Consider the following 24,493-nt stretch of genomic DNA (forward strand, 5'->3'; position numbering starts at 1 on the left):
AAATTTTTTCCACTCTGGAACCCGTTCTCAAAAGATTTCGTTTTGGGGCACCCAAAACGCCGGTGCCGTGTGGACGCCAGGCCGAAACGATAAACAATTTTATCAGATTCACCTGAATCCGTTGCCGTGTGGACAGGGCCTTAGTCCGGCTGGTTAACGACCCACAGGATAACTGTCGAGATGGTGGTATTAGCATGAAAGTTGAAGCTGATTTATTCGAATGTATAAATGAGAAGGCAAGAAAGCTGGAAGGCTAAAGTGCTGCCATAGGACTGTCTTTAGGTAGAGATGACGTGAGGGCGATTCCATGACAAAAGCTCACACCCTTATTGAAAGATAAAAGCTCGCAACTAAGTCATTTTTATTTATTGGAAAAGGAGACATTTATTGTATAAATACTAAGGAGAACAAACATTACTGACAATTTCAAAGCTTTTATGTCCAAGTCAAGTTTTCACACATCGCATCTTTAGAATCAGACTTAAAGCAGATACGCAGAGCCATGGCCTCACTTTTTTGTTTATAAATGTCTTGAGACCTCAAGAATGGCACAGGAATAGTTTTAAGCATTAACAATAAATCTAATAGTAATTTTTACAATTAAAGTGATTCATATAGGTAGCGGTCTAAGTGAATGACCTTGACGTCTGCAACGTCACAGCAGGAAGTCTATCGGTCTCATCGTTAATTCCGCTATACTAAAACACCGAGCTAACTGCAAGTCCGATCCTCCATTTTGAGCTAATATATCGCCATGCCATGTAGATGTCAGCCAGCAACACGACAGAAGGTGGATTTATGTTGCATTCGTGGCCCAAGAATGTTCAAACTGCAAAGATTTGGATACATTTTGTGAGAAGTTCATGGACGCATTGGATGCCTACGAAGTGGTCTCTCCTCTGCACATTTTACTGAGGACTCGTATGAGACCTCTGATCTGTTGAGGAGCGTTGGCTATAAGCTATAACCTCCCTGCGGTTGTTGCTAAAACCGGTGACGCTCCGTCCTGGATTTTAGTAATTGCCTAAGCCGAGCAGTAATGACTGAGCACTCCGTATGGAGAAACGGAGTGGAGCAGCCGTCTGATTTCTCCACTGGATATGCTTGCCTCAGCAGCAATATCTCGCCCTTGCGTGGAAGAAGCGAATGAACGGAGAATTGAATGACCTGAAAGATTGTTTCAAAAGAATCGACCACAAGATCGGCCTTCAAGAAGCGAGAACACAGACGGGCAAGCTCCGACACACTCATTTGGCTATAAAACAACAAAAATAAAATGTTTACTTGCATTTAGATTAATACATGTAACTTTGTATTATGTGCGTTTAAGTTAGGGGTCATCCATAATTTATCATTATCACGAGCGTGCAAACCGTACGTGGGGGGGAGGGGGTTAATGACCAGGCGTACACTTTTTAAAAATGAAAAAATGATCCGTCAATGTGCGAATCGGCGGCCGCCATGTTAAAAATTTCGCGCAACATCGGTGTTGCCAGCTAGCTCTACACGCTTTCTTTCTTCAATACAACAGCAATGGCTGACCCAGATTTTCACCGCGTTTATAAATTTGTGAAGAGCAGAAATGCCGCTATTCACAAGACTCCTTCAAGCGAGTACGAGCAGTTTTTAAACATTTATTGTTTCCTGCATACATCTGAGAAGCGGCAGGAGGCAGTTAGGGCAGGACAGGCTGCTTGGAAAGAATAAAAAAACGAACGTTTCAAAGCCAAAAGGCAACAGCTCCCCTTAAAAAGACAGTTCCTAATTTTCATAAACAGACCCTCCAGGATGTTGTGATTTGCAAATTCAACCAATCCCCACGAACTCAGGGCGGTGTTGCAATTGTATCCAATCACCGCAACTTTCCCGCAAATTTGACCAATCATTGGCGTCGTCTTGAGGTAACGTTGATAAACTACCTTCCGAGCAATTCCAGCGTTATGGACGTGACACTTGAACTCAAAATGACAACAAATGACCCAGTGCATGTTTTATTGTCTCCCAGTATTTAAATAGGTGTTGCATATTTTAAAGCTGTACCATACTGGAGAAGTGATAGAACAAGAACAATTCCCATAGTACATCTAGGGCATGCCAGAAAATGCCAATAAAAGATGCGTTATGGATGTGACCAGAAAAAGTATCACTTTTCTTGGGTGACTGTACATTTTTATCAAACTCTATGAAATTGTAAACCTAATGTCGAAATGGAGATATCCATTTGATAGAGGGGTCCAAGGTGAATATTAAAAAATCTTTGTTTAAAATATTTTGTATTTCATGCAGAGTTTCGGAAGGAAAAGTCAGCGTTATGGATGTGACAATTCCGTTATGGATGTGACGCGTCTGAAATAGACATGGCACATGTTTAGAAAATCAGCAATTTAACCACCATAACCCTTTGAAAAACTCTCTAAATATCAGCTAAAACTATCAAAGTTCTTAAATAATATTTAGGATGGCTATTTTGCTGTTTTGTGGATTTTAGCGTACATTTCTGTGGCTTGTGGCAATAATATAGAATTGTACATGATCAAAGCTGATTTTAGCTTGGGTTTTACATTATAAGAAAGAAAGACTGAAATATTAAGGCGAAGGGAACAAATTGGTTCTTGTGACAAATTGGTTCAACTTATTCACATCTGTAAAATACAGGCCTAGGTGATATCTCCCGGAGTGGTTTTGATGTATTACATGTTGCTTTATTTTTGCATGGTGAAGTTGACATTTACATGGAATTGCCCTTCCGCCTTACTTCCAGTGTTGCCAGATTGGGCGGTTTCAAGTGCATTTTGGCGGGTTTTGAACATATTTTGGGCTGGAAAACGTCAGCAGTATCTGGCAACGCTGCTTACTTGTGTATACGTTCAAGAGAAGCAGCATGTGCAAGTCAGTGTTTATGTAGGCTTAAATTCTGTTACTGGAAGTGTTATGTTTACAGTGAAGGACTGTGTGCACTTTATTTTTTTTACTTAATACAAGAAATTAATGGATGCCAACATTTATACCAAAATGGTATTTTATTTTCCATTGTTTAGGTGGCTTCAGCATCATACTGTGAGATTCTGTTCAAATTTTTTTTTTTCTTCTATGAAACCTGAGCCATTTATTTTATTAGTTTATAATTACTGTTTAATTTAGTCTTCAGGAGAGACTGCCTGCACACAGTACTAGTACTAATAGTTTTTTTTTTCTTACATGAAAGCTGAGGCATTTATATTATATTTTAAGGTAACTTCATGTTGTGTTGTGAGGTTCTATGCACTTTAACTTTTGAACCAACAGGTGCATTTGGATAAGTAAAGCCTATTTTTCTGCATGCTTGTAGTCCTGGTAATCTTTTATATTGGTAAAGTTGTTTATAGGACCATTTCTCAGTGTCTCTTTTTTGTTTTTTTTAATCAATAGTTTTTCAGTAACTTAATATTTAACATATCACTCAATTTTAATCACAAAAAGAGAAAATCGTAACAATTCCTCGCACCTTTCACTTCCTCCCGCAATGTAATTGCAACAGAAACCTAAATACCGCAACTTTCATTGCAATTTTTTGGAAAACCCCCTGCAACATCAGACATTGTAGCCCGCAACAATCACAAAAAAGGCCCGCGGAATCCTGGGGGGGACTGTAAAATGAATCGCCTGCTTTCTATGAAAACTTCTGGACCCATCTTGTCTTTTTTTTTTTTTTTTTTTTTTTTTTTTTTTCTTCTCTTGTGAATCTTTGTATTATCCTGTCATCCAATTTTAATAAAACGTAATACAAGACATGGTTTTATTTTGAATTCCTATTCCACGTAGATCCTTTTTTTTTTTTTTTTTTGGTCTGCTAATGTACACTTTTGGGGGGAGGGAGGGGGGTTGCTCAAAAGTTTACTCTTTGTAGACTCATGATAATGATAAATTATGGATGACCCCTTACCAGTATAATATTTAATTTGCTTCAGAATGTGATTGTCTCAGTTCATCTGATTATTTAATTAGCCTTTTACGTTTTATCAGTAAAAATGCATGCATGTACATGTATGCTGCATAAGTTAACACCTATCCTGTTTTAATGAGAGTCAACCCACAATCAATGAAGTCAAATCAGTCTTAGTTGAGCAAGTCGGTAACGGTATTTCTTACCTTCATCATAAATTTTTATTTATGACTTTGGTCTATAGCTGTCAATGGCTTCAGCCTTAAAACTGGTTACCGCTGTGACGTCACACTCGGGGCTGGCTGGGGCAGCTCGAATTCCAACTTTGCGGTCAATTTTAACACACACATATAAAATCACTTTTTTTTTTATTTTTTTTTTATTCCCATTTATGCAGCATACAAGAGTCAAGGATGGAGATGCTATCCACTCAGAAATGTATTTAAAAAAATAAAGGTTCTGCGTATCTGCTTTAAGTACAAAGCTTTAGTCAGGTAATCTAGGTGTTACTGGTGTTCATTTGTCCTCACCAATCACACCTTATTTCACACTTCTTGAATCACACACGTACAGGAGGCTGCTAAAGTAGGTATACAGTAATGAAGAAAAAATGTTCGCAGAAAATGAAATTTGATGGTGAAAAATGAAACCTTGCACCACTATTATACTGGAATAATCCTTACTGTATACCTACTTTTGCAGCCCCTGTATGCAAAGCTTTGGTATCACATGTGTTCTCAGTCATTTGAACAGTTCCTAATTTACTAGGTGAAGAGTACTTTGAGCAGCTCTTGCAAGTGATGAGCTACAATTCTGTCAGTATATAAGGATGTCAAGCTGAGAATCACTCAAACTCAATCAGCATGGAGATCATCAAAACCAACAAGGGATGGCGACATGTACCTGAAGAAGAGGAGCTACAAGAACTGGATCCGGTGGCAGTGTAATCAGCAGAGAACAACTGGATGCAAGGGAGCATTTGCAACCAGTGACCCATATGAGAACCTTCTGTCATGTGAACCACAACTATCCAGCAGAAAGAACAGTAGTTGAGGTCACAAAGTTGTGCACAACCATGAAAGCAGTGGCCAAGAAGTCGGCCTAACCAGATCCCCACACAGGCTCTCCTTGAAGTGAGTGATGAAGTCTGTGCCAACACTGGGAAGATCCAGACATGTAAGCGGGATCTTCAGCATCAGCGCTGTGGATGTCTACCCAAGGACCCAGCAACTCTTCAAGAGCTGGTCATCACTGGTGAATGGACTGCCACTGGTGGAGCAGACTCATAACCATTCCTTATCTACAACTCTGGCCCTGGGCAGCATCAACGTGTTGTGGTTTATGCTGCAGAGGAGCAACTGTCACTTAGGCCAGGCTGACACTTGGTTCATGAACAGGAACTATGCTATGTGTCTTTGAACAACTCTCCAGTGGTGCTTGAAAGTTTGTGAACCCTTTAGAATTTTCTATATTTCTGCATAAATATGACCTAAAACATCAGATTTTCACACAAGTCCTAAAAGTAGATAGAGAACCCAGTTAAACAAATGAGACAAAAAAATTATACTTGGTCATTTATGTATTGAGGAAAATGATCCAATATTACATATCTGTGAGTGGCAAAAGTATGTGAACCTCTAGGATTAGCAGTTAATTTGAAGGTGAAATTAGAGTCAGGTGTTTGTCATCCCACTGATTGAAATCAGGTGTGAGTGGGCATCCTATTTATTTAAAGAACAGGGGTCTATCAAAGTCTGATCTTCACAACACATGTTTGTTGAAGTGTATCATGGCATGAACAAAGGAGATTTCTGAGGACCTCAGAAAAAGCGTTGTTGATGCTCATTAGGCTGGAAAAGGTTACAAAACCATCTCCAAAGAGTTTGGACTCCACCAATCCACAGTCAGACAGATTGTGTATAAATGGAGGAAATTCAAGACCATTGTTACCCTCCCTAGGAGTGGTTGACCGACAAAGATCACTCCAAGAGCAAGGCGTGTAATAGTCGGCGAGGTCACAAAGGACCCCAGGGTAACTTCTAAGCAACTGAAGGCCTCTCTCACATTGGCTAATGTTCATGAGTCCACCATCAAGAGAACACTAAACAACAATGGTGTGCATGGCAAGGTTGCAAGGAGAAAGACACTGCTCTCCAAAAAGAACATTGTGGCTCATCTGCAGTTTGTTAAAGATCACATGGACAAGCCAGAAGGCTACTGGAAAAATGTTTTGTGGACGGATGAGACAAAAATAGAATTTTTTGGGTTTAAATGAGAAGCGTTATGTTTGGAGAAAGGAAAACACTGCATTCCAGCTTAAGAACCGTATCCCATCTGTGAAACATGGTGGTGGTAGTATCATGGTTTGGGCCTGTTTTGCTGCATCTGGGCCAGAAGGGCTTGCCATCATTGATAGAACAATGAATTCTGAGTTATGCCAGCGAATTCTACAGGAAAATGTTAGGACCTCTCTTGAGGTTCAGCTCATGGGCAGAAGGTGGGTCATGCAGCAAGACAATGATCCTAAACACACAAGTCATTCTACCAAAGAATGGTTAAAGAAGAATAAAGTTAATGTTTTGGAATGGCCAAGTCAAAGTCTTGACCTTCATCCAATTGAAATGTTGTGGAAGGACCTGAAGCGAGCAGTTCATGTGAGGAAGCCCACCAACAGCCCAAAGTTGAAGCTGTTCTGTATGGAGGAATGGGCTAAAATTGCTCCAAGCCAGTGTGCAGGACCAATCAACAGTTACTGGAAACTTTTAATTGCAGTTATTGCTGCACAAGGGGGTCACACCAGATACTGAAAGCAAAGGTTCACATACTTTTGCCACCCATGGATAAGTAATATTGGATGATTTTCCTCAATAAATAAATGACCAAGTGTTATTTTGTTTCATTTGTTGAACTAGGTTCTCTTTATCTACTTTTAGGACTTGTGTGAAAATCTGTTGTTTTAGGTCATATTTATGCAGAAATATAGAAGATTCTGAAGTGTTCACAAACTTTCAAGCACCACTGTATGTGATCCGTGCCCACCTTGGAGAGTCTGCAATGTCCTGTGTATATGCATACAGAAGCGCCTTCAGATCCTCTGCCAGGACTTTGTAGCTGAATGAAGATCACTGGCAGACTTCCGTAGTGCAGTTGGACACTGCATCCACCTAGAGCCAATTTGTATACAATGTGACATGTAATATATTTCTATTGTGATACATATGCGATATGGAATACCTGTGATATGTAGGTTTGTATATTATAAAAAAAAGTGAATGAGGGTTTTTTTTTTTCTCTCCTTCCCCATTGTGAGAGCTTTTGTCTGTGCACCAGTGAGGGCAAAACCCCCTATAGTCTTCTGTTTTGTGTTGTGTTTTTAGGATATAGGTTGTAGTTATTGTATTAGTAACAATTCTTGGAGCATTTATGGGGTTATGTACAGTAAGTGGTATCCTCTTACTGTATGCATTTTTGTCCCATCTTTTTGCCTTTTGTATTCCTCCTGGTTAGAGATCTAAATCTTATTTCCCACTCCTGGTGTTCAAATAAGAACGGAGAAGTTGCTAAGTGTGTCGGGCCAAACAGTGCCACATTCCCCCCCCCCCCCCCCCCTTCCTCCCCCTCTCAGAAAAGCTACCGATTTGAAGAGCTATTAGTCACGGAGACAGCCTTGAATCACTGTCAGCAACAGTGAGTCACTGTTTGAAGAGGAAATGATGAGCTCCTCTGATATTTGGCAGGAAAAGTGGCGATCTTGAGCTACTGGGAGTTAACATTCACTACGTTTACATGCACATAGAGAGAATCGAATTTCTGCCGTTGCTCGACTGAAATCGAAGTTCAAAATGCCATGTATACGCCTTAATTCGGCTGAAATTGAACCGAACTTGATTTCTCGGAATTGAGCTACACGACCTAGTTTATGCGATTTCTGCCGAGCTACTTTGTGCATGTATACCCTGTCGAGCTACTTCCGGGAGTGACGAGACCACAAGCGGGAAACACAACAGCCTCGGTCGGCATGACAACAGTAGTAGCGAGCAGCAGAAGAGGTCAGGAGGAACAAACGAAAAAGAGAAAATGGCGATGTAGAGCTCTCTGAAGTGTGGGTGGAGCACAGAGGACGGCAGGACAAAGCTTCTGGTACTAATAGGCTTTTTATTGTCAGACTTTTCAGTTTAACAGCCTACTTTTATTCTTGAGAGAGAAACACACACGCGCGCGCTGTGTTCTAGTCCTGGGATGAGCTCTCCCCTCTGCTCTCCCTCTGCCTCCTTAAATAGGGCGTGGTTACTGGGAAGTAGGGTTGGGCGGTATCCAAATTTTGATACCTTTAAACCGTCTCTGTGTTTTCCCGGGGTATACGGTATTACCGAGAAAAAAAATATTTTGTTTCGGCCTACTGTGTAACATGCGCCTATGCCTCAAATGTACTATTTAAAAGCAGCATAGCGAATTGTGTGCATTGTGGTATGGATTAAGCAGCAAAGCGAATTTTGTGCATTGATGAATGGATTAAGAGATATTTCAAAGCATCACGCAACTCTTCCTTCATCTTGAAAATAGCATTAAACTGTCGTTTACACACGTCTGCGTTGAAACGCCATTTGCAGCACTATTTCACCTACTCCATCAAAAAAAAGTACACGATGAGCAGGATCATACCCTTTCAAGCATGGGAAATAAAAAAAAGAAAAAGAATCAACCAACACCCAAGTCCGTTTAGACTGCGCGATAAACCATATTCTTCAGCGCAAATGAGGCGAACCTAATTCAAATGCGTGATAGCTGCACAAGGCAAAATCATATGGGCCCACGTCATGCCATGGCGGGGAAATTAATAATCAAATGGCCTTACCTTGCTTAAAACGTTGTCTTGATCACATAACTCCTTACAATTATTCCACTTAAATCCATACGGTTTAACACACCCAACAAAGATAGCAAGCGCATTGCTAATTCCCACCAGAAACCTAACAGTTTACGCTACGATGTTTTCTTCCGTTTCAAACGTTTATTACCCACATCCCAAATGTCATACGTTATATTATTTTACCTTGTTGTTACTCATGTAACCTACTCAAAACACAACTCATTGGAGAGATCTCATGGAAGTGGAGTACCCCAGGCTATGGTGTGCCTTAGGGGACATATTAGATTTTTTTCGATTTTGCGCGGTCATTTACATTATTGCTGGCTCTTCCTTTTCGTTTGGTTTGAAACCAAAATGCTGCCACACTGCCGATGTTGTATTTTTTTTGCCACTAACTCGTTATCTTGACTTGCCATCTTTCAACCGCGGTCTCAGTCTCTTTTTTTTTTTTTTTTTTTTTTTTTTTTTTTTTAAGATAGGACAGTATAGAGAGACAGGAAATGAGCGGGGGAGAGAGAGACGGGAAATAACCTCGGGTCGGAATCGAACCCGGGTCCCCGGATTTATGGTATGGTGCCTTAGCCATCTGAGCCATGACACCCCCGGTCTCAGTCTCTTGCGAAGCTTTCTGTCAGACTCCAAAATGTCACGCAGGGTTGCCATGGTAACGACAAACAACCCTGCACGCGATGAAAACTTCTTTAGGAAATTGATAGAATTAGTGAAAATACGATCACACAGTTATTCGGGATGATCTTCAATTTATTATTTTATATTATGACCTCATGTACTCCATATTTATTTAGATATTATATATTTTTTTTAAAATGACGGTAATGAGACCGATACCGTCGGTACTTTTGGATACCTCGGGATACCTTCTTACCGTAATACCGCCCAACCCTACTGGGAAGACACACAAACACAGGTTAATTACCGTCAGGTGAAGTGATTCTGCCACTCACCTTCCCTGGCTCCGCCCTCCTGTCACAGACCGGCGCTTGACCACGCCCCCACTGCCACAGGCAAGCAGAAACGTGCACTTCTGGAGCAATGAGGAGACAGACTTCATGCTCATTCAGCTTAAGGAGTTGAATATATTAAAATTCATGGACGGGAGAAAAACGCGCAGTGGAGAACACGGAACTGATAACTTTGTTTACACTCTTGAATAGCTCTTCTTCATGATGACAACCGGAAGTGTACCAACACGATGGGGCGTGTTGCGCCACCTGTGGCTCGGGTGCACAATGCACCTCACACAATAGCCCGATTTCCTTGTGTGCATGTAGGATTGGATTTCTCTGGCACCCCTGCTGGGACCTTCAGCTCGATTACCGACAGCAGCTCGATTTGAATGTGCATGTAAACGTAGTCAGTGTTTACTGGTACAGACATGAATTCTGGGCTTAATGTGTCCTTCTAAATGGACAAACTCTGCTCCATCACTGCAAATCAGTACAAAGTTCTTTTGCATGATCACTGATGGGGGTGGTCTCTTTGGTGATGGCTCCTCCCCCATCCATAGAGTAATGAAGGGTTTCGTAGTCATAACACTAGTCATATGCTATTGTCTTTGGTCTCCAGATCTTACTCCAGCTGTACACCTGCTCTCCACCACCATCATTAAAAATCTCATCTCATCTCTAGCCACTTTATCCTGTTCTACAGGGTCGCAGGCAAGCTGGAGCCTATCCCAGCTGACTACAGGTGAAAGGCAGGGTACACCCTGGACAAGTCGCCAGGTCATCACAGGGCTGACATATAGGTCCAATCCCAATTCTAATTTCTACCCCTCCCCCTTCCCCTTGGCCCTTCCCCTTGAAACTGAGCTACAAGGGATAGGGCTTGAAATTCAACCCCTACGTATTGGGATAGCCCTTCAACGATCGCATACGTCATCGCGTACCTCCGTCAGCGTTTACGTTAGCAAAACGCGACCAAATGCGTCACTGGCTGCGACCAGCCGCTACAGTCAGAGCCAGAGGCAGAACCAGAAATCTCTGCTGGCAGGGTGTGATTTGTTAACTAACACCACTGAATGGGATATCTTTGGCGCTTCGTGCACCACATCCGACAGAATGAGGTGTCAGAACACTCATGTAAACAATAAAAGCGAGAATAACAGAACAAAACGTACGCAGTCAAGCAACCGAAAACAATACTCCCTCCCAAAGCTTTTTAGCAGCAGCTTGGATTTCAGAAATCGCTGCTCATTCTCAGCTCGAAAGCGAATCAAGCGGCGTGTTTCCTCTGGATAACAACTTAAAACACGTAAATAATGGAGAAAATACATTTATGACAATCTTTCGCCGCGGGAACCGCCATCTTTCTGAAATCCGCATGAAATCTCGCTGAAATCCGCATGGCATTGTGGGAAATCACTCAAACCCCTTCGTTCGGAGTCAGCTCCAGGAAAATCTCCGTTTGGAGGGGTACAGAAGCCCTACCCCTTCCCCTACCCCTCCGCGTTAACTGGGATTGGGATACCCCTACCCCTTCACGTGAACGCACAAAATGGAGGGGAAGGGCCAAGGGGTATGTCCAAGGGGTGAAATGGGATTCGGCCATAGACACAGACAACCATTCACACCTACGGTCAATTTAGAGTCATCAGTTAACCTAACCTGCATGTCTTTTGGACTGTGGGGGAAACCGGAGCACCCGGAGGAAACCCACGCGGACACGGGAAGAACATGCAAACTCCACACAGAAAGGCCCTCGCCGGCCACGGGGCTCGAACCCAGACCTTCTTGCTGTGAGGCGACAGCGCTAACCACTACACCACCATGCTGCCCCTTGCACCAGATATATGATAATTTATTGTAACCTACTGGAGAATTAAGACTGCGCACATGATTGTTCTGGCCCTGCACCTAAAACATTTGATTAGCAGTTAAACCTTTTTCAGTTGTTTTTGCTTGAGGCAGTGTGTTCCTGTGTGTTGTGAAAGTTGTGTGATCACATGGAACACCTCTCTTCCTGCGCTAATATTTATATTCTTGAGAATTTCACTTTGATTTTGACTCTATTTCTTACCTTTTTCTTAAGCTGCATAGGTGTATTTGCATTTTAATCAGCTTTAGAACATTTTATTTTGTTGATTTAGACTTTTGTGCGCTTTTATACAGCATATGGACACCTGACTTTTCCAAAACCATTGGCATTTGTACAGAGATGGTCTCCCCTTTGCTATTATAACAGCCTCTGTGCTTCTGGGAAGGCTTTCGATTAGATTTTGAAGCATGGCTGTGGGGATTTGTACACATTCAGCCACAAGAGTATTAGTGAGGTTGGGTGAAAAAGCCTGGGGTGCTGGAGTTGAGGCCAGGTTTCTGTGCAGGCCACTTGATCCCCCCCCGCCAAGTAAAATGTGTCATCATGGACCTAATTTTGTGCAACAGGTTTGGACCAATGAGTTCCAGTGAAGGGAAATCTTAATGCTACAGCATACAAAGACGTTCTATACAATTGTTTGCTTCAGACTTTGTGGCAATAGTTTGAAGACGACTCACATATAGCTGTGATGGGCAGGAGTCCACTTTTTGCTGTGTCATATAGAGGGATCCCGCATGACGTCACCGCGCCGCGAGATTTCGGTAGTCGCCATATTGGAAGACCAAGTACACATCTATGCAAGTACATACATAAAACAAACTACACCTGAAATGTAGCCAGGGCCGGTTCTGCCCTAATCTGGACCCGGGTGCAACATCGCGCAACACCCCCCCCACCCCCAAAAAAAACACCCCAGTCTAAATCAGGACAACCAGTGTTCGAACTACGGGGATACTCGGGGGATCCGAGATCCCCTGAAACAGACATGAGATCCCTTGAAAACATGATTTGGGAAATGTTGGGGGGGGTCTCTAAAAATATTGGCAAAATTATGTTTATTGACCTAGCAATCGTGTGTAACGGGAAGCATTTGCATATCCGAAGTGTTGTGTTTACATCAAAGATAAAATAAACTGATATGACGACTGCTGCTGCCAGGTTGGTTGTTGAGTAGCCTGACTTGTTTGTTTGTTTGTTTTTGTTTGTTTGTTTTTCTTGCATGTGGTATCATTGACGCGAGGTTGTTTTTTGAACATGCCAATGCGGACACGATTTCACCTGATGAGTTATGACTTCAGATGCGATGCGCGTGTGGAGTCCGCGTGATGTGCGTAAGATAGGCTTCTCGTGTTTGGAGATCCGCGCTCCGAGACAAGCGCAAGCACCCCCCCAGGGAAAAAAAAGGGACCCCCCGAAAATATCGGCATAGTTCGAACACTGAGGACAACCATCACATAACTATAACTATAAACATTTTAGATCAATTATTTTAACTAAATGGGCTATAATAAATAAGCCTGCAGGCAGCCACGGCGGGCTGCCTCAGGAAAGTAACCATTCAATGACACAACTGAAAGCCTGCAGCCACGGCGGGCTGCCTCAGAAAAGTAACCATTTGTCCTACCTTAAAACTCGTTTTGCATTTTCTGCCTCCTTTTTTGTATTTTCGACCCTGCGTTTATTTTCTTTCCTTTTCTGAAAACCCGATTTGTGTCCAGACATTTTGTTCTGCTACCAACGAACTAACTCGTCAGGTCTCGAGTCTGCGATGAAGGGCAACAATTGATACATTTTTACAAACAGCCAATAGGGAGGTTGGAACGTTCAGGCTCTCCTTTGCTCACAGACACTCAGTAATGCACTTATTCTCTGTCTCCTGGCAGAAAGCTCCTTAGTTTGCTCCCCTTGTGTCTCAATCACAGCTGGTATTCTGAAGAACGACGACTTTTCACCTTTCCCATCAGCTTTGTTGGAACACCCTAACACAGCACAAAAGTTTACCATTGTAGGTTTATGATGAATCAAGTGCCTCGTGGGTTTAAATTCCGCGTGCTGCCGTTTATTTCCCCCGATCACGAGTTTGTTGGTCTTCCAATATGGCGCAGGGTCTGTTTACTTCCGGTTTCCGGTGACGTCAGTGGGAAGGGTCTATAGCTTTACCTACACACAAGGATTTTCTTCACATTATTGGATGAGGCTTTTACATGAACTAACCTTATCTCTGGTGCTGAAATGTTCAGGCATCAAACGCTACGTTCACACTGCAAGGCTTAATGCTCAATTCCGATTTTTTGTGAGGTCGTTCACATTAACAAATATATGCGACTTGTATGTGATCCTCAGTATGAACGAAAAGCGACCTAAAAGTGTTCCGCATGCGCACTGCAGGATACGACGACGTCACACGCAGTGAGCATGGCCAGTGTTTACGGAAGTAAAACCGCCCGGTTGCGGTATGACTCATCCAATCTAGCTTGAATAGCTGCATCCCCCCAAATGGAAATCAGCTCCCTAACCTCTGCGTCCTTCCACTGAGAAGATTCAGAACCTTCACAGCCCGAAGCGTCCCTTGCATTGATGTCATGCGCAGGGGCGCAGATACGTTTTTTGAACTGGGGGGGACAAAAAACTGGGGGGGGGGACAAAGCTGCCAGCAAACCAACCCCGATATGCCTGTCAAACTTGTTGTTAGTAACCATAGCAACCAAGCTCGAGCTCGCAACCTGTGCAGTCTGCGCAGCTCAACCAACCGAATATCAGTCTTTGTTTTGTTTTATGTGAGTTGTTGCAACTATATGTATACACTGCTGTGCACCTCAATAAACCGAATGGTAATTAGTCTTTTGATTTTTCCGTGAGGTTTGCCTTATGCAAAGAAAGACAGCATAGACGTTTTTTCCTCCCTATAAGTAGGGGGGACCGAACGAGGTGAATTTAAATATGACTCGTCCCACCCTCTATCTGCGCCCGTGATTATGCGCCATGTTGTTGTAACTTTTTTGAGAGACCCGCTGCCTACTTCAGCGCAGAATAGTGACGTTTGTGGCTTGTTGATGACGTGTAAGTCGGATGAATGCGACCTGGCGGTTCAGACTGAAGTCGCATATGAAAAGAGCGGATAGGAATCGGAATTAGCACCACATATCCAAACGGCCTGGGTCGGATTTGAAAAAATCGGATCCGTGTCGTTCATATTGTCAATAAAAGATCGGATACAGGTCACATATGGGCGAAAAGATCGGATTTGAGTCACTTCAGCCTGCAGTGTGAATGTAGCCAAAGTCTCCCTGGACTTATGTGCGCTTGTAGTGGGAAGTGGTGGACACCTGAAACATGGATAATTTATTGGACAATTGAGAAGGATGGTTGTTTGGAGACAACAATAAGCAACCTCGGATGTTTTATGCCTGTTCAATATTGTGCATGAAATATTCACTGTATGAAACTTGGGCTGTCATTGTGTGTATGAGGGAGGGGGCCTCACCCCCCCCCCCCCCCCCCCCCCCCCCAATTTCCCAAGTTGTTTTGACCACCAGAGTTCAGTACAGGTGGTGAAATGTAAAGGCTGTTCTGGTCTCATCTCTTAAAAACAGTGATCTGGGCTTTTCTTCCACTGGTATCAGATCTTAAAGCTATCCTATTTCCATGCTAAATGCCAAGTAATGTAGTTCAACTTGTCACATTGCTTTACTTTTTTTTTACTTTGGTGATTGACAGTTTTCACCTGTCATGGTTTAAGCATATGGTGCTATTGCCAATTTCCACACTGCGTTTGGCAGTATAAAATTGTTATAGGTTTGTTAATTAAAAATGACAAATCTTTTCAGCAATTAGTTTGACAGCCACGCGCTCTACGGAATGCAGTTAACATTACATATGGCCCTTTTCCACTACCCTTTTTCAGCTCGCTTCAGCTCACTTCAGCCCGACACGGCTCGCGTTTCGACTACCAAAAACCAGCACGACTCAGCTCGTTTCAGCCCTGCTTAGCCCCTAAAACTCGCACCGTTTTGGAGTGGGGCTGAAGTGAGCCAAGCCGTGCCGAGTGAGGTTGGGGGCGTGAGGAGACACTCCCCTGTGCACTGATTGGTGAGGAGGCGTGTCCTCACATGCCCACACACGCCCCGCGAGCACGCTGGGATCTGTAAACACCGCAAACCCGGAAGAATAATAATTACGACTTACGAGAATTTCTGAAGCCTTATGCGCCTCGCCTCATCTATACGCTCTTGCCAGTATCTGTTGGCGTTGTCGGTGACAACAAGCCACAGCACCAAGACCAGCAACACTAACGACTCCATGTCCTCCATGTTTATTGTTTACTATTCGGGTCGTGAGACTACCGCTTAAAAGATCACTGAATCAGTGACATACAGAGCATCGTGGACGAGTTCGCGGAGCGCAAGGCTCGTCGTATGCCCTTCAAATAATGCGCGCAGTAGGCTATTGATGTTTTATTATGAGCCATGTACAGTATGTCGCCTAATGTTTTTTTTTTTTTTTGTTTGAGTTACATGTTCGTTTGAAGGACTTAATGTACAAAATAACATAGTTGCACCCCGTAGTGCTGAAATTGGTAAACATAGTGCATTCAGTGAGGTTTGCACTGCCCTCCTTTTATTTCTGACTCTTCCTGTCACTGTTGCAACCTCTGAGCGCTCATTCGTATGCCCTTCAAATAATGTGCGCAGTATAGGCTATTGATGTTTTATTATGAGCCATGTACAGTATCCTAATGTTTTTTGTTTCTGAGTTACATGTTCGTTTGAAGGACTTGATGTACTAACATAGTTGCACCCGGTAGTGTTGAAATTGGTAAACACCACAGTTGCGGACATTTTGTAGCCTAAAATGATGTTATGATAAGCTTTAATAAAGGGCCCGGTCATTTGCCCCGCCCCCGGCCCGGCTCTGACTTGTTCCGCCACTGTCACTGATGTCACTGTTTGCGCTGCTTAACGACATCACGTGACGTCCACCCACTTTCGCTAACTCCACCCAATGTGTCCACCCACTTCCAGCCAGCACGGTTCAGCGCGGTTGTAGTCGAAATGCAACTCCAACAGCCCCGTTCAGCTCGACTCAGCACGGCACGGCTCAGCCGCGTTTGTAGTGGAAAAGCGGCATTAGTTTGTGTGGCACAGTGGATTGAGTTGCTTCCTCACAGCGCTAGGATCCCTGATTTGATCGCGTGTGTGTGTGTGTGGTTTTGCATCCTGTCCATGATAAATTGGGAATATCTCAACCAGGGTGTAGCTATTCCCACCTCAAGCCCAGTGGTCCACTATTACCCTGAGTCAATCCCAGGGACGCTGGGCTTAAAGGTCATAGGCCAGGGCTGGAGGTGGAACGTAGAATATCAACTTTTTCTAGAAGAACGACCCAAAAAGCGAATTCGATCTTTCTAGTGTCTAATTTGCACCCTAAAATTGAAAAAAACAGTTCAAATATACTGTGTTGCCCAATTTCTGAAGGTTTGTTTACATCTCACTTATGCGCACTTTCACTGCCAGGGGACCGTCATGACGTCATTTAAGCCGAACAGACTGGGAGCAGCTCTGTTTACTTACGAACCGAGCACACGTGTACGGACTTTGGTCGTGAGAGGTTGTGTAAAATGTCTGATAGCGATTTTGAAGTATGAACTCTCCAAATTGAATATCGAGAGGTGAAACCATATACAGCATGTATGAACCTATTCACTGATTGCTTCACAACGGCCATGTGGCTCACTGGTTTGACTGCATGGCCTCGGAATTGGACAGCAACTCGGCCGACTCTGATTGCGGTGACCCCGGACCTCAACAAGACTCGCGCCCAAACGATTTATCCTGGTAGTTATGATAAATTCTTGCTTTCGTCGTAATACTAAATAAGAGCCCTTCTGAAGAATAATTAAACCACCCTCCCTAGTGGATATAGGTAACGATTACTTGACAGTGCGCTGGTAGGCCACATTAGCCTGCCATCTGCGGCATTATGCTATTTATAGCTTACTCTAAGCGAGGAAATATCCCTTTTGTCTCATTTCCACAATGATATACAGGATCCCTCAGGATTCTTGACTTGTCAATTGCAAGCAAAGGTAAAAATGTTTACCTCCAATCTTCTCCTTTTTGCTTAGCGTTGCTGGTCCGTTTCTTCTTTGACTGCTTGATTTTGTGTTCGAATTTTGTCGGAACAGCGTCAGGTTTGAGCCTTCTCTGTCTGACACCGACACCTAAACTCTCCAAGGGATGGGGATTCTTCAAAAAATGATCAGAGCACAGAGTGGCGTATTTACCCGGCTGCCAACCCTCTCGCTTCATGTGCACAATCCACTCTCTCCACCTCTTCTCCTCTCTTGGAAAAAGGTAAAAACTTCTTCCTGAACCGGTCCTGTTACAGTTCACTGCACAATAAGGCATGTGGTTGTGTTTTTTTTTGTTTTTCCTCTTTCCCTTTGGAAATTCCCGAACTCATGTCTGCACTCAAGCCGAACGGCAATGCAAATAAACGGAAGTGGACTCAACTCAAGCGATTTGTTTGTCTTGAATGATGTCACACGCCGAGTGGTCACGAAAATCACAGAGCAGAAATTCGCCGCAATCCACACTAACTTATTCTAACTTTATTTAAATTACTTATTAACAATACTACTTGCGACCAGAAGAAAATTACAGATGGCTTTTTAACATATATAAATTGTCAAATGTGCATAAATTTTTAAAACCTTTGCCTATGACCTTTTTAAAGCAAGCTTTTGGGAGGTGGGATGAAGCCTGCATGAACATAAGGAGACCATGTTAAACTCCACACAGACTAAAACTCGAGCCCAGGATCAAACTGGGGAGCCATTGATGTCCAGTTTGTGCACTGCAGTCATGCAGAAAATGAGTCTTGCATAATCTTGTTTCTCTTAGGAGAAATCAGAGTTTTCATGTGAATAACATCAGGCAGCTAATACTTTGTAGCTTCACAGGAATCACCTTGTTTGGGCAGGGTGATGTCTCAGAAACTTGAACAGTTGCCCGTCTCTGTTTGCCTGCTAAGTTTGCCCACACCTGTCATGTTTTGCTCTCCATTTGGGTCCCTCATGTTCATCGCAACTGTTTCTTCAGCACCAATTGTAAGCGAAGCTGTGGGTCACAGTGGTTCTGCCTGTTGAGTCAGACTTGTGTCCTTGCCCTGCTGGAATTTCAATTATCCTGGTGCTCCCATTTGTTTCGCAATGAATGTCTCCACTCATGCAAGATCTCTTTAAACTTTTTTTTTTTTTTGTTGACACACAAGCTGAGACTTGTTGAACAGGTGATCTGCCTCATGTTTGAGCTTGTGGTATGTCATGCCTTCCTCGTGTTTTTCTCACAGCCATATGTTATAAAAATGAATTGACTTCTCTCTCAGTAGCAGGCCCTTCTTTTTCAGCAGCTTGGCGTGTGTGTCTGTCACTGGCCACTCATGGATGGACTTTCCACACCTCTGTTTCTGAAATTCATTTTCCTTTTATGGAATCGAGATGTTTGTGGTATTGAATGAGCTAGTCTAGCATTGTTGTTTTCAAGTAAGTTTGGCAGAGCTGCTATCAGAGCCAAATGGATTTACCTTGGAATTTTACGATACAACAGAATTTAAGTTATTGGATCGCCAGTAAATAAAGATCTCTTCCAAAAGAGAGAAATCTGCCCACTGTGGTTGTAAAGAGTAAGTTATAGGTGGTGGCTTCTCTTTGTACTGGGAAGTTGGTTTTCAGAGTCCTCAATCCGAAATATAAATCAGAATGCCTGCTGATGTCAGATTCATGACTTGGAAAGTTGGGAGTGTCACCAATTCCACCAATCCAAGATGGCTGCACATGTCTGAGTGAAAGTTGTAGTAATATACTGTTTATTTGGACGACTTTGTCTCATTTTAAATCAGAGTTGCATACAGTACTATCCAACTTCTGTCTGTGGACAGGATGCTATACAGTTTGTGAGCACAAAATATTGCGTACTGCCTTCTCAAATGGTAATGCAAAGGATGATTAACCTGGCTACAAATGGCTGGTATTGGTTTTCTGACTTCTATACTTGACATCAGTCACACCCAGGTTGCCAGTGTTCCTTTCCACCTCCAGTGTCCAAGGTAAATGGAATGCAGTATGCATCCTTCCTGTCAGTTCAAATGAATGGTCCATTCTCCTCTGATCCATCAACAAGGTGTTTCTGCATGTACAACTGCCACTCACTGGATGGTTTTTGTACTTCACACCATTTCTGTGTAAACTCCCAAGACCTGCTGCTTGTGAAATAATCGAACCAACCAGCAACAACCGAGTCCCTGTGAAATATTTAATGTTGGTTATAGTTACATGTCCTAAACCCAGTTTATGCCAGAGTTTGACCCTTGCTTCAGTAAATCCTTTCACTTAGATACAGTAGACTTGCACCAAAGAACTATTGCTGTACTCAGACAGTCATGTTCTCATCCCAGGCAGGGGCTTAAGGCCAATTTATGCTGACAACCCAGTCCTCGCAGACGGTGTCGCAGAGAGCGTCTGCGTAGCCCCCCCACCTTCGCAGACGCTCTGCGCGCACCTCCCAAAAATTGTGACCACCGCAGAAGCCTCGCAGACAGCGTCGCAGACAAGAGGGCTCTGATTGGTCCACTCTACATCCGCTGTACACGCACTTCCGCTTCCCTACTTTCCCGGTTTTTGTTTTCACGACCGGCATTTTTAAAAACACGAGCGAAGATGGAGCAGCATGAAGAGGGGTTGATTGAGGAAGTACGTACATCTATACGACTCCAGTTCTAGTCATTATTTAAAAAAAAAAGTTCTAGTCATTATAAGTAACCGGAGGATAAACACTCCACTAACCACACCCACCAACTACTCCTAGCGATTTCGCGCCCCCTTGCGTTGTGCCGGTGAATAACATCGCGCACGCCTATACTCCCCGCTAGGGGTGGGCGATATGGGCAAAAAATATCTCTATTTTTTAGGATTTTAACGATAACGATATTTTGACGATATTTTTAAAAAAAAAAAACCACTTGCTTAAAGATCACAATAATTACAATGACTAAAAGAATCATTGCAGTGACAAGTATTTAAGGAAAAGCCATATTTATTTTCTTAAACAACTTTAAATTAATAAAAATGAATAATTCAATTGACAGTTCGTAACGGCAGCAAACATTCTAATCAACCGTCTCTGACGGCAGTACGGGTCTGCAAATATCCCGCCTGTTCCGCTGCCAACAACCAATCATGTGTCGATCTGAACCAACAGCTTTCCAATCATCTTGCAGCTTCGTGCTCCGCTGTCCCTCTCCTGCCGTTATAGAAGTACTGCGCCTGCGCAGTGTCAAAATAATCCACAAGAAAAGTGGATTTTAAAGCTTTTTCTGAGTCATGAGAACCAACCTAACACTCAAGTATAATCAAATTTTCATGGCGATTTCAATCATATGCTCTTCGCGTCCATTAGTTTTCAGAGTCCAGTATTGATATCTCCCCATTCATGTTCAGAGGGTCTGGTCTCACTAATCCGAAAAAGATGCCTGAAAGTGGCCGGTGAGTGACAGCACTTGGCCTGATAGGAGCCCGTCACAGCTGCTTCTTCTTTGTGTTTTTTTGTTTTTTTTCCCCTCAAAAAAAAAAACGTAAACTGCAAGTCAAAGTTTTTCAGTATAACAATAATAAAGAAAAATGTGCTCAATTTAAAATGTATTGAAACTATTCGAAATCGGCTGATCGGTTCATTCATTATTATCCGTGAGTACAGAAACACTAGTAATAATTTCTGGATCATTGCTATAAACGTGGACTAATATTTCTTGTGAACCAATGGGTTAATGACATGGAATGAACCAACCGACCAATCGCATTTTTTCTTCAGATGGTATCTGGGTAAATGAGCAGCTGTCTCAGCCAATCACATTTTATTGCTGGACGGGATCATATTATGACATCTTCCGGTAGATACCCGAAATCAGCTTTGTGCGTTGTGAGGCCAGCGGAGCAAAAAAAAAAAAAAAAACTTTTAATATGCTGAGCAATGTTTTGATACATTTTGGAAAGTTGTTTTGGTTGCTTTATAGGTTTCTTAGAATATTTAACTCGTCACGTCTGTGCTGCTCTCCTGGGTTGCTAGAAACAGTTGTGTTGCCCTGGCTTGGCGTATAAAATGTGTGCCGCGCCCCCCCCCCCCCCCCCCCCCCCCCCCAAAGCAATTCAAGGCCCGTCTGGCGCCGGGTCTGCTCCGCTCTGTATTGATTTTTGGCGGCTTAATTAAAAAAACTCGATAATGCAAAATTACACATCATCAAAACAACATTCACGATGACATCGCAGACGATACATATCGCCCACCCCTACTCCCCGCTCAACAATAAATTACAACTGTCTGCGAAAAGCTATCTGCGAAAGCCTTGTCGCAAGAGCATGCAGAGGCCTTTGGCCAGGATTGGGAAGGTTGGGAGTGTTTTTCTGAAAGTAGGGAGTGTAACTTAGTTGTGACTGGGAGGGCAATTTTGAAAATTTCATCTTTTGGTGCAATCTGGTGACTTCTGGAGCTGCAACTGAGCCTTAAAAGAAATTTAAGAAAGCATTAATTATAAGTGTAAATTATATTTTATTCGGCATTTAATGTTATTTACTAACTTAAGCGTTAAAGTTTAAATTTAGTTTATTCATTAACCAGTACTTCATAAATCACTGTAATTATCAATAAGATCTTCTACAAATTCCTGCAATAAAAGTAGAAACCTTAAATTACAATTTCTAGTGCACTTAAGACAAACAAAATACAAATTGCTGCAATCAAGTCCTATTACGCAGAATACATCTTTATATATACAACGAAGATGACAAATGAGATTCAACCAACTCTGAATATTATGAAATGTATGCAACTGAAAATAGATACCTTTTAACAAGTTTTGATTTTTTGAAATATACATAATGCAAATGCTTAATCACAATGTAATCATTTTGATTCTGTTAAGTGCAATAAACGGGCATTAAAAATAAGTGAAATTAAGTTACAAATGAAAGGGAATTTTCCTGTCATTACTTGAAATGTAAATACTGTAAACAATACAAATTCAGTAATCATGGTACTTTATGAAAGTACTATTTTATTTAAGATGACGTAAATCTTGGTGAAGGAGAAACCGAAAGAATGAAAGTGATTATCATGCCGTTACCATGTGAACAGTCTTTATTGATGTGAAAGTGGACTCTCAGCATGCTGAGTCCGGTGTGACTGAGGCCTTGTCCACACGGCAACGGATTCAGGTGACTCCGATACAATTGCTTATCGTTTAGGCCTGGCGTCCACACGGCACCGGCGTTTTGGGTGCCCAAAACGCAATCTTTTTGAGAACGGGTTCCAGAGTGGAAAGATCTGGCAACGTTGCCATTGTGAAGTCGTCTGGATGAGTAAAACGGATTTGTTTACGATGACGTCACAACCACATGACTGTGAGTGCTTCACGCCGGGTAGAAGTGTAACGAATATCACCAGGAAAAAGCCTTACAGAGCACTAGTGAGAGTGAAACACGAGCTTGGATATTATTATTATTATGTTCAGTGTTAGTTCACAGTAGTAATGCAAGAAGCAGAATAGTGACAGTAATAGTGAAGCAAAAACATGCAATTGTACAAACACTGCAGCTCTACAGCAAAATATTCATTTATGAAATGGTCTGATTCTTAACACCAGTAGTGCCAATGAGCTTCTCATTGTGATGCGAGTTGTCAACAAATCCTATAACTTGGTTCATGAAACGCGCTTACAAAATATTTTCAGTGTGAATATTTATTGTGTAATGGTGCAAAGTGAGAGAGAGAGAGTCAATCCCGCCAGCAAAAATAGAGAAAAAAAGAGCAATCTCACCTCTTCAGATGTGGGTTTAAGTCCTACAATACATTCCTCAAAAAGGGCGTAGAGGAGCAAATTAATCATTATTTAATTAGCATTCAATTTATTCCGGACCATTAAAGACACCGCCTTCCGCGTAGAATCATACGTCATCCTCGCCGCCATTTTGGAGAGGTCAAAGCGGAGAATAAAGATTATCTGCGTTTAACTGTACCAACAGGTTTGCCATCCAAACGAGATCACATGGGATTACCTTTCACAGGTGAGACTGGAAAAATACTTTTCATTGTATTTGGTCATTATAATGTAATTTTACAAACAGATTTTCCTGACTTTGTGGCTAATATGCATCCTTACTACTTCTATTGTTCTGGTGTCTCCGAAGGGACCGTCTTACAGCGCCCCTAGAGGTGTGGCATGTGTATTGCATCGTTTTCAGCAAGCGTTGCGTTGCCATATGGACCTGATATTTTACTGATTGTTGCCCATTTGGACGCGATATATTTTTGAATAACATCTCGTTGCCGTTGTCGTGTGGATGTAGCCTGAGGTAAGGGGACAAGTTTTATGTTTCATCTAATTTAGATAATTTTAAAAACTAACGTTATTATTTGGCAGTGGGCACATAGGAAAGTATAAAGTTTGTGAATGTTTATCATGCTTGTATGATAAACTCGCGAAGATATTTTATCTAAATACACGACCTACTCATTCTAAACCTGCTGAGCTTTGCCGGCAGAGCTCTCAAAACTCGTAGTATTTTACTTCCATTCAAGCCTCGTTTCGAAGTCTGACCAATAAGAGTGCTACATTTTTGGTGGTAAATTGATTTTCTCAATTTAAATTCTGTATATGGAAAGTGTGCGCTGGGCACGCCCTGGGAAATCGCTGATGTCAAAAATGTCCACAGAAATGCACAAAATGTCTTCACAAAACAATTTTGGTGAGCACGGGTTAGTATAAAATTTATAGGCCTTGTTTGGGGGCTTCTGGCCGTATTTTTTGAGAAT

The 24,493-nt window shown here is 42.5% G+C and overlaps 1 protein-coding gene across 2 annotated transcripts in view; it reads left to right on the plus strand.

Moving 5' to 3' along the window:
- The window catches only part of pls3 (plastin 3 (T isoform)), a 100,018-nt gene that overhangs the window by 44,720 nt on the left and 30,805 nt on the right, over positions 1–24,493 (plus strand). The gene's annotated exons all lie outside the window — the stretch shown is intronic.

This window comes from Neoarius graeffei, chromosome 8, assembly GCF_027579695.1.
Source record: "Neoarius graeffei isolate fNeoGra1 chromosome 8, fNeoGra1.pri, whole genome shotgun sequence".
Taxonomy (NCBI): domain Eukaryota; kingdom Metazoa; phylum Chordata; class Actinopteri; order Siluriformes; family Ariidae; genus Neoarius; species Neoarius graeffei.